Genomic DNA, 6,935 nt, shown 5'->3' with positions numbered 1-6,935 from the left:
AAGCTTTACAAATACGGATTAATTGTTGAGAATATTATTTGTAAATCTGTCTACTACAAATATTTTATTGTTACTCCTGAAGTAGCACAACATTGACATATTGGTCATGAAGAATATTTTGTTATTCCTGAAGAATCCAAAATTCATGGTTATTAAATTTCATATGATGGTAGTAGAATATTACTCTTTCTGGAAGAGCGGATTTTATAAAATTTAGTTTATTTCCTGATTTGAGTATTTTCTTAGATCTATATCATATATGAGTATCTTGTTATTGCTCTTGAACTAGCACAACATTATATGAACAATATTTTTTTAATATTCCAGAAGAATATTAATCATAAATATGTTTATTACAAATATTTTGTTCTTAAAGTAGCACAACATTATAATTAATATTCCAGAAGAATATTATGCTTATTGCTCCTGAAGAGCAAATCTTCATGCAGATAAATATCTTATAATGATAACATACTCCTATAGAGTTAATATTTTTAAACAAGAGTTTGTTGTTGCTCCGGAAGCACGACATTATTAATATTCTAAAAGAATATTAATTGCTCTAGAAGAGCATGATATTATAATTTCAATATTCCAATATTCCAAAAGAATATTGACTCAATGCTTCTGAAGAAGTATAACTTAAATTATATTTATTTTAAATGAATATAGTGTTGATATTCTCGAAAAAACACAACCCATGTTATAAAAATATTTCAAAAGAATATTAATTGCTCCAGAAGAACATCATATTACTAATAGATGTATTTATCTAAATTATGTGCATGACCATTTCCAAGATGTGTGACCACCACGCGTGTAATTCTCCTTCGTGGTTAATGATTGATATCCAAGGTTGCAGCCACCCAAATTTATCATCAATTCCTTCTTGTACCATTTTTGGAGGTTCTGAGGCAATGCTGTCTGCGTCAATTTGCAATTGATCTTCATATTCAATAGAAGGTAATATTAATTTTACGCGTATATGTATGCATAATTATGTCATGGTATCTAGTTGAATTTTGGTGACAAATTTTAAGTTTATATTAAACAAAGTGGGCACTTAGTTATTGCGATTTGTGATTGTATAAGTATCATATATTAAATTAGGTTCATCGCTAAATGTTCATTACTATTGTTTGTCGTTTGATTAATTATCTCGTTCTTACCCTTATAATACATGATTTTAATACCCGTATATTTGTCTACTATAAAATATTTTTGCTCTTGAATCAGCACATTATTATTAATGTTCTAGTTATATTTTACTTGCTCCCAAAGAGCATCATTAGAAAATTGTGTTTTTACTCCTGAAGAATAAATTCTTGTATAACTTTCAATATTTTCGAAGAATATTGATATATTACTTTTAAAGAAATAATAATAAAACACGACATGCCCTTGAAGTAGCACACATTTTGAAGAATATTATCTCGTTGTGTTCTTGAAAAAACACAAATAATTCAATATTGGCTGTAATTTTTAAAAGGAAAACAATTTTCTTATTTTATTAATATTCGAGAAGAATATTGATTTATCGCTCTAGAAGAGTATACTATTTGGTGTTTCAATATTCTCAAAGAATGATATGCTATTGGAGAGCACGTCGTTATAATTTCAATATTTTTAAGAAAAATATTGATATATTGTTCCAAAAGAAGTAAAAATAATATATACTAGTTTTCTTGAAGAATGCAGTATTGTGTTCCTAAAGAAGCACAAATTTATGCATATTAATATTTTAGAAAAATGTTATGATTAATTTAAATGTGTCAATATTCCTAAAGAATACTATCCTATCACTTGTAAATAATCATAACTAGGTATATATCAATATTTCAGAAAAATATTTATGTATTGCTCTTGAAGAAGCAATAATTAATGTGCTCTCGAAGTAGCAAGTTTTCGAAGAATATATCATTTTGAATTTGTATTTATCCCTAGAGGAAAAAATATGACTTATGTCACGTGGACATTGATCATTATATGATTATATAATATTTAATCATATTCTTCGAAATTAAATAATTGGATTATATCTTATATTGAACTAGAAGTTCAATTTGATTGGCATGACCAGTTGGACTATCACTGGATCAACAATGATGCGAAATCAAAATGAAGAACTAGAAGATTCGTCAATCCAATAAATTTCTATATATCACTTGTTCTCATTAAAGACAATTGATCATTAAAAGTCACTACCTAAAATTGGGATTGAATTTCCTATATATCTGAAAACTAATTAGGGTGATATATGGGGCCCCGTCACCCACCACGTTGATTATCTAAATATTATTTTTATATGATAAATTTGATATAAATACTAGATGATTGCATTGTATTCGCAATCTGAAGTTTGGGAAATTATTGCTCCAATTTTAAAGTATGAGCATAATTTTCAAATTAAATAATAAAAACCGTATATTGTTAATGCTAGTGGGTATAATTCTCAACATTTTAATGAGTACTTTTTGATATGTCGATAAATGATTTAACAAGCTTGTTTGTTAAACGCATCCAATTAATTTAATTGAGAAAAATATATTTCCCATTTCCGTTTAGGGAATGTTATTACGCATCTTGTCAATATCATAGTTCTCCCTATTAAAATTGGCTTGTGCTCAGAGCCTAAATTTTCCATCTAATTTTGATAGTGCAATATGTATAAAATTAATCCACCACAATACATTGGGATGGAAAGTAACGAATGTTGAGAATAAATACGTAATATGAACCCCTATTGAAAATGGTGATATTTTATAATGCAGTAAAAATATTTGTTAATTTAATTTGACAATTATCTCAGCATTAGGGGAAGAATTAAAAAGTTGAAAATAATGTATAAATGCATTTTATCTAAATCCTCGCAAAAGATCACTCGAACCAGACGTTTGAAATATAATTTATTTAGATGCATTTACTGATCAAATGGATTAATAATATCTTACACATCAGTTTCAAATGCTCCAACTTGAATTAACGTCATAGAGGACAAATAGTTAATATGATATTTGATTGTACGCTTGAAACGTGATGATATTCGATTCTAATACAAAAAATCTCCAAATGGGGCAGTTAGCAAAGATGGTCTCATTGAAGAGGCATACACTCTTACGAGTAATTAGATATAACAGATTATAAAATCCTAGAAGAGGTTCAGGTACTTGATATATTGAAAACTGAGATATCTCAATAAGTTATGTCATCATGGAGAAAGAAATAAAATCGAGCAAGAGAAGAAAAGGTTGTCGACTACAATTTTACACATGATGTGCTGCATTATATAGCGAGGAATCGAAATAAATTCGTTGAAATACATCGATCAAAATAATGATTGGGCAAATAAAATGGATGCGATCCTAGTAAAATTGAACTTACTAGAGAAACCTGAAATTTCTGGATATACAGTTCAAACACCAAGAGGTGTATAATTGTGTGAAATGAAAATAGAAATATTAAAGTCGTAATGTGAGATGTACGACTTTTTACATAATGAATTTCGTGAACACTTGTATAAAGAAAAAAGTTATCATGAAATGGATGTAATCACAGGCATTTACCTTATTAGTGTGATAATGCATGAAATTTGATGTGCCTGTAATAATTGTGAATATAGATAATTTATCTTGTATTGTTTTGATACCAGTCTGGAATGATTGAATATGTCTGAAGCATAATTCAAGTGATATTATCAAGAAGGGGAGTAAATACGTTTTGTACTCTTTTTCCCTTGACCAAAGTTTTATCCCATTGGGTTTTCCTGACAAGGTTTTTAATGAGGTAACTTTCATAGCGTATTCAAAAGAATATTGTACTCTTTTTTCCTTCATTAGAATTTTTTTCCCACAAGGTTTTTCCTAATGAGGTTTTAATGAGGCATATTCTTCGTGTAATTAATAACTATAACATGCAAGATATTTACTCTCAAAATAAGACATTATATGTATGAGACTCTTGAAGAGATAAACGAGCTATTTTTCGAATTATCATGTTACTACAGTTATCAAAGAATGATAAAGTATCCCTTACTAAGACGGTGTTATTTGAAGATTGTACAAGATAATATGAAACATTTCACCAAAGTTGCAATATTGAGATAGTGACATACAAGGTAATGATGAATTAATACAAGAATTGAAATAAAGGGGAGTAGTTGTACTCTTTTTCCTTCGATCAAGTTTTGTCCCACTGGATTTTCTCAACAAGGTTTTAACGAGGCAGCATCTTATTGCTCCAAATTATTTTTACTCTTTTTGTTCGTATTTTTGTCCCATTGGATTTTTGCTAATTAATGTTTCAATGAGATAGATTTTTCATAATGTGTCATTCAAGGGGGAGTGTTGTAAAAAGGAAAATTCATTAGGGTTTATTGGTGAATGACAATTATACCTCTGTGGCCCTAGACATTATTACCGTTGTATCTCTAATTTTGCCCTATAAATAGAGAGTTTTGGTTCTTAATAAAACACACAAGTCTATTGACTTCTTCCTATTTTCTTCTCTTTTCTCTCTTTTTATAACAAATATTATTGTTTGTTGTGTCACATATTCTAACTTATTAGTAGTGAAAGAAAATATAAATTAAATTAACTTTTAATCGGTTGGAAAAATGTATCTTGCCATAAAACGAATTTTCTTCATTTTTACCGCGAATTATTAACTCATTTAGACGAGAAGCCATATTATCGTGAGAAAAAAAGGACAAATTTGGTATTTAATGACACGTGAACTTGGAAAATAGCCGTTTGATAAAGAAGGGTCTTGGTGGGACTGTTCTGGAAAAGCAATGGTAAAATTAGGGCTTTAGCCTGAACAAGTAGTAGCCAACAAAAGAGAGAAATTTGCTCAAGTATCCATTCCATTTTTTCTTTTCCTTTTTTTTTTTTAACAAACCATGAATTTCTATTCAGGAAGATCGCCATGAAAAATCTGTTTTTTTTTTTTTTTGAATTGTAGTACTTTTCAAATCTTAACCAACCTTTCTATTTCTATTCAGGAAGATTTGTACTGTTATTGAATATATTCAGCTATGGGTAATTCCACTGAGATGGTGGTGGATCAACACCCTCCCGTTTGCCTAGTTGTGCTCGGCGTTTCGTCTACTCCGTCCTATTTGCCAAGTAGTGCTCGGCATTTCATCTACTTTGTCAAGTATATATGACCTGAAAGATGAAGGCGGGGCTTCCTCCCCCGTTTTACATCCGGTGTGAGAATTAGTTTATAGGCTTGGAAAAATGTGATTGGAATTCTAATGGTGAAAAAGAGAGATAGAGAGAGAGAGAACCTTCTACCTGTATCGCGTTCGGAGGTATTTATAGACATTAGGGGTCGGATAACCGCTGGGCGGATGTGGTGCCACGTGTCCCACGTTGGCGTTCCCATTATGCCCACGTTATGAGTGGGGGGTCTCTAGTTTCCCGCTTGGAGATTGTTTCCGTATTAGCGGCCATGGAAACTAGTTAATTCACTAGGAGTTTTATGGTTAAGTATTTGGATAGGCAGTCTCATGCCAATTGTAGACCTCGCGTAGTGGTGGAGCGCCCCTAGGGGGATGACGTCCTCGCGTAGTGGTAGAGCGCCCTTAGGGGGGTCGACGACCTCGCATAGTGGTAGAGTGCCCCCTGGAGGTAGTGGTAGAGCGCCCCTAGGGGGTCGACGACCTCACATCGAAGTGCTGTGAAGGTGGTTTCCTCTACCAACCTATATCATTAGCCCCCTACCCCTTGTCGATGTTCTCGGCAAGGGGTAGCAATTTTCTTTATTTAGGTTTGAAAATTTTCCTCTTCCCCTTTTTTTGACAAAGGAGTAGTTCGTATTAATAAGTCGAACAATGTAAACGCAATCGAGTGGTAATTTTACTGCACACATGGCACCCCACCAATGGTCCCGATATTTGAGGGAAAATTCCCCCCAAAAGTAAGGATTCTTGTGCTTATAAAAGGGGGGTAATTCCTATTTTTGAGAATCACTTTCACTTAACATCCTAGGCCTCCTCCCTTCTAAGGTAATTTTCTCTCCTCTTTTAATCCAAAGTCTTGCTTTGATTTTCTTCTTTTCATCTTCTTTATTGTCATGTATAAAACTATTCTTTATTCTCCTTCCAATGAGAGAAGTGATGGGTATAGTGACTCGATCAGACCTTCGTCGGAGGGTATGGGAGGGGATCCAACCGACCCACGGGGGGACCGGTCGATGACCAGCGGGGTTGGTGGACGATCGACTAGCCCTACAGCTGGTCGGCCTACGGCCAGCCTTTGGCCTGGCCGTCCCCCGCCCTCTCCTAAGTCTCGCGGCCTATCTAGCCCATCGATCCGGCCCTCTAGTGACTCGCCTCCTTCATCTGGTAGATCTCTTCATGATATTGATAGTGAAACTCATTCAATCGATTCTCAGGCGTTTGTTCCAAATCCCCCGAAGAGGCACATTAGTTCTTCCAAATTTCCAAATCAAAATTTAGAAATTGGGCGAGACCAGACTGGTGAGGTTGCCCCCCTAGATATCCCAAAAAGTTATAGTCTTTACAATTCACCACTTAAGTTGGAAAAATGTCTAGGTAAGTATGACCGGGTGGATGACTACGTTTATAGAGCCCTCGATCCTAAAGAAAGACTCCCCGGGTCCGACCCCCGCGAGATAGCCGTGTACAAGGACGTTATGGACGAGGGTCTTCGGTTCCCCATTCATCCCTTTTTTGTGTCGATTTTCAACGAGTTCCACCTTACTCCTAGTCAAATTAATCCTAATGCGTGGAGAAAGGCGTTATATTTTCTATATGTCTGTCTTAAACGGGGAATTTCGCTTTCCATGGATCTTTTCAGGTGTGTCTTCGAAATGCATGAGCTAGTTCAGTGTAATGCATTTGTCTATTTTACCACTAGGGTTCCTTTGCAATTTCCTAAGTTTAGAAATTCGAATAGCGGATGGAAGTCCCG

The 6,935-nt window shown here is 33.6% G+C and overlaps 1 pseudogene; it reads right to left on the bottom strand.

Annotated features, from left to right (window-relative positions):
- Window positions 1-3,794, bottom strand: part of LOC111395340 — a 7,615-nt pseudogene extending 3,821 nt beyond the window's left edge.
- Between the last annotated feature and the right edge of the window lie 3,141 nt (window positions 3,795-6,935).

This window comes from Olea europaea, chromosome 6, assembly GCF_002742605.1.
Source record: "Olea europaea var. sylvestris chromosome 6, O_europaea_v1, whole genome shotgun sequence".
Taxonomy (NCBI): Eukaryota; Viridiplantae; Streptophyta; class Magnoliopsida; order Lamiales; family Oleaceae; genus Olea; species Olea europaea.
The sequence above is the reverse complement of the archived record's forward strand: the minus strand, read 5'-3'. Positions and strand labels throughout refer to the sequence as shown.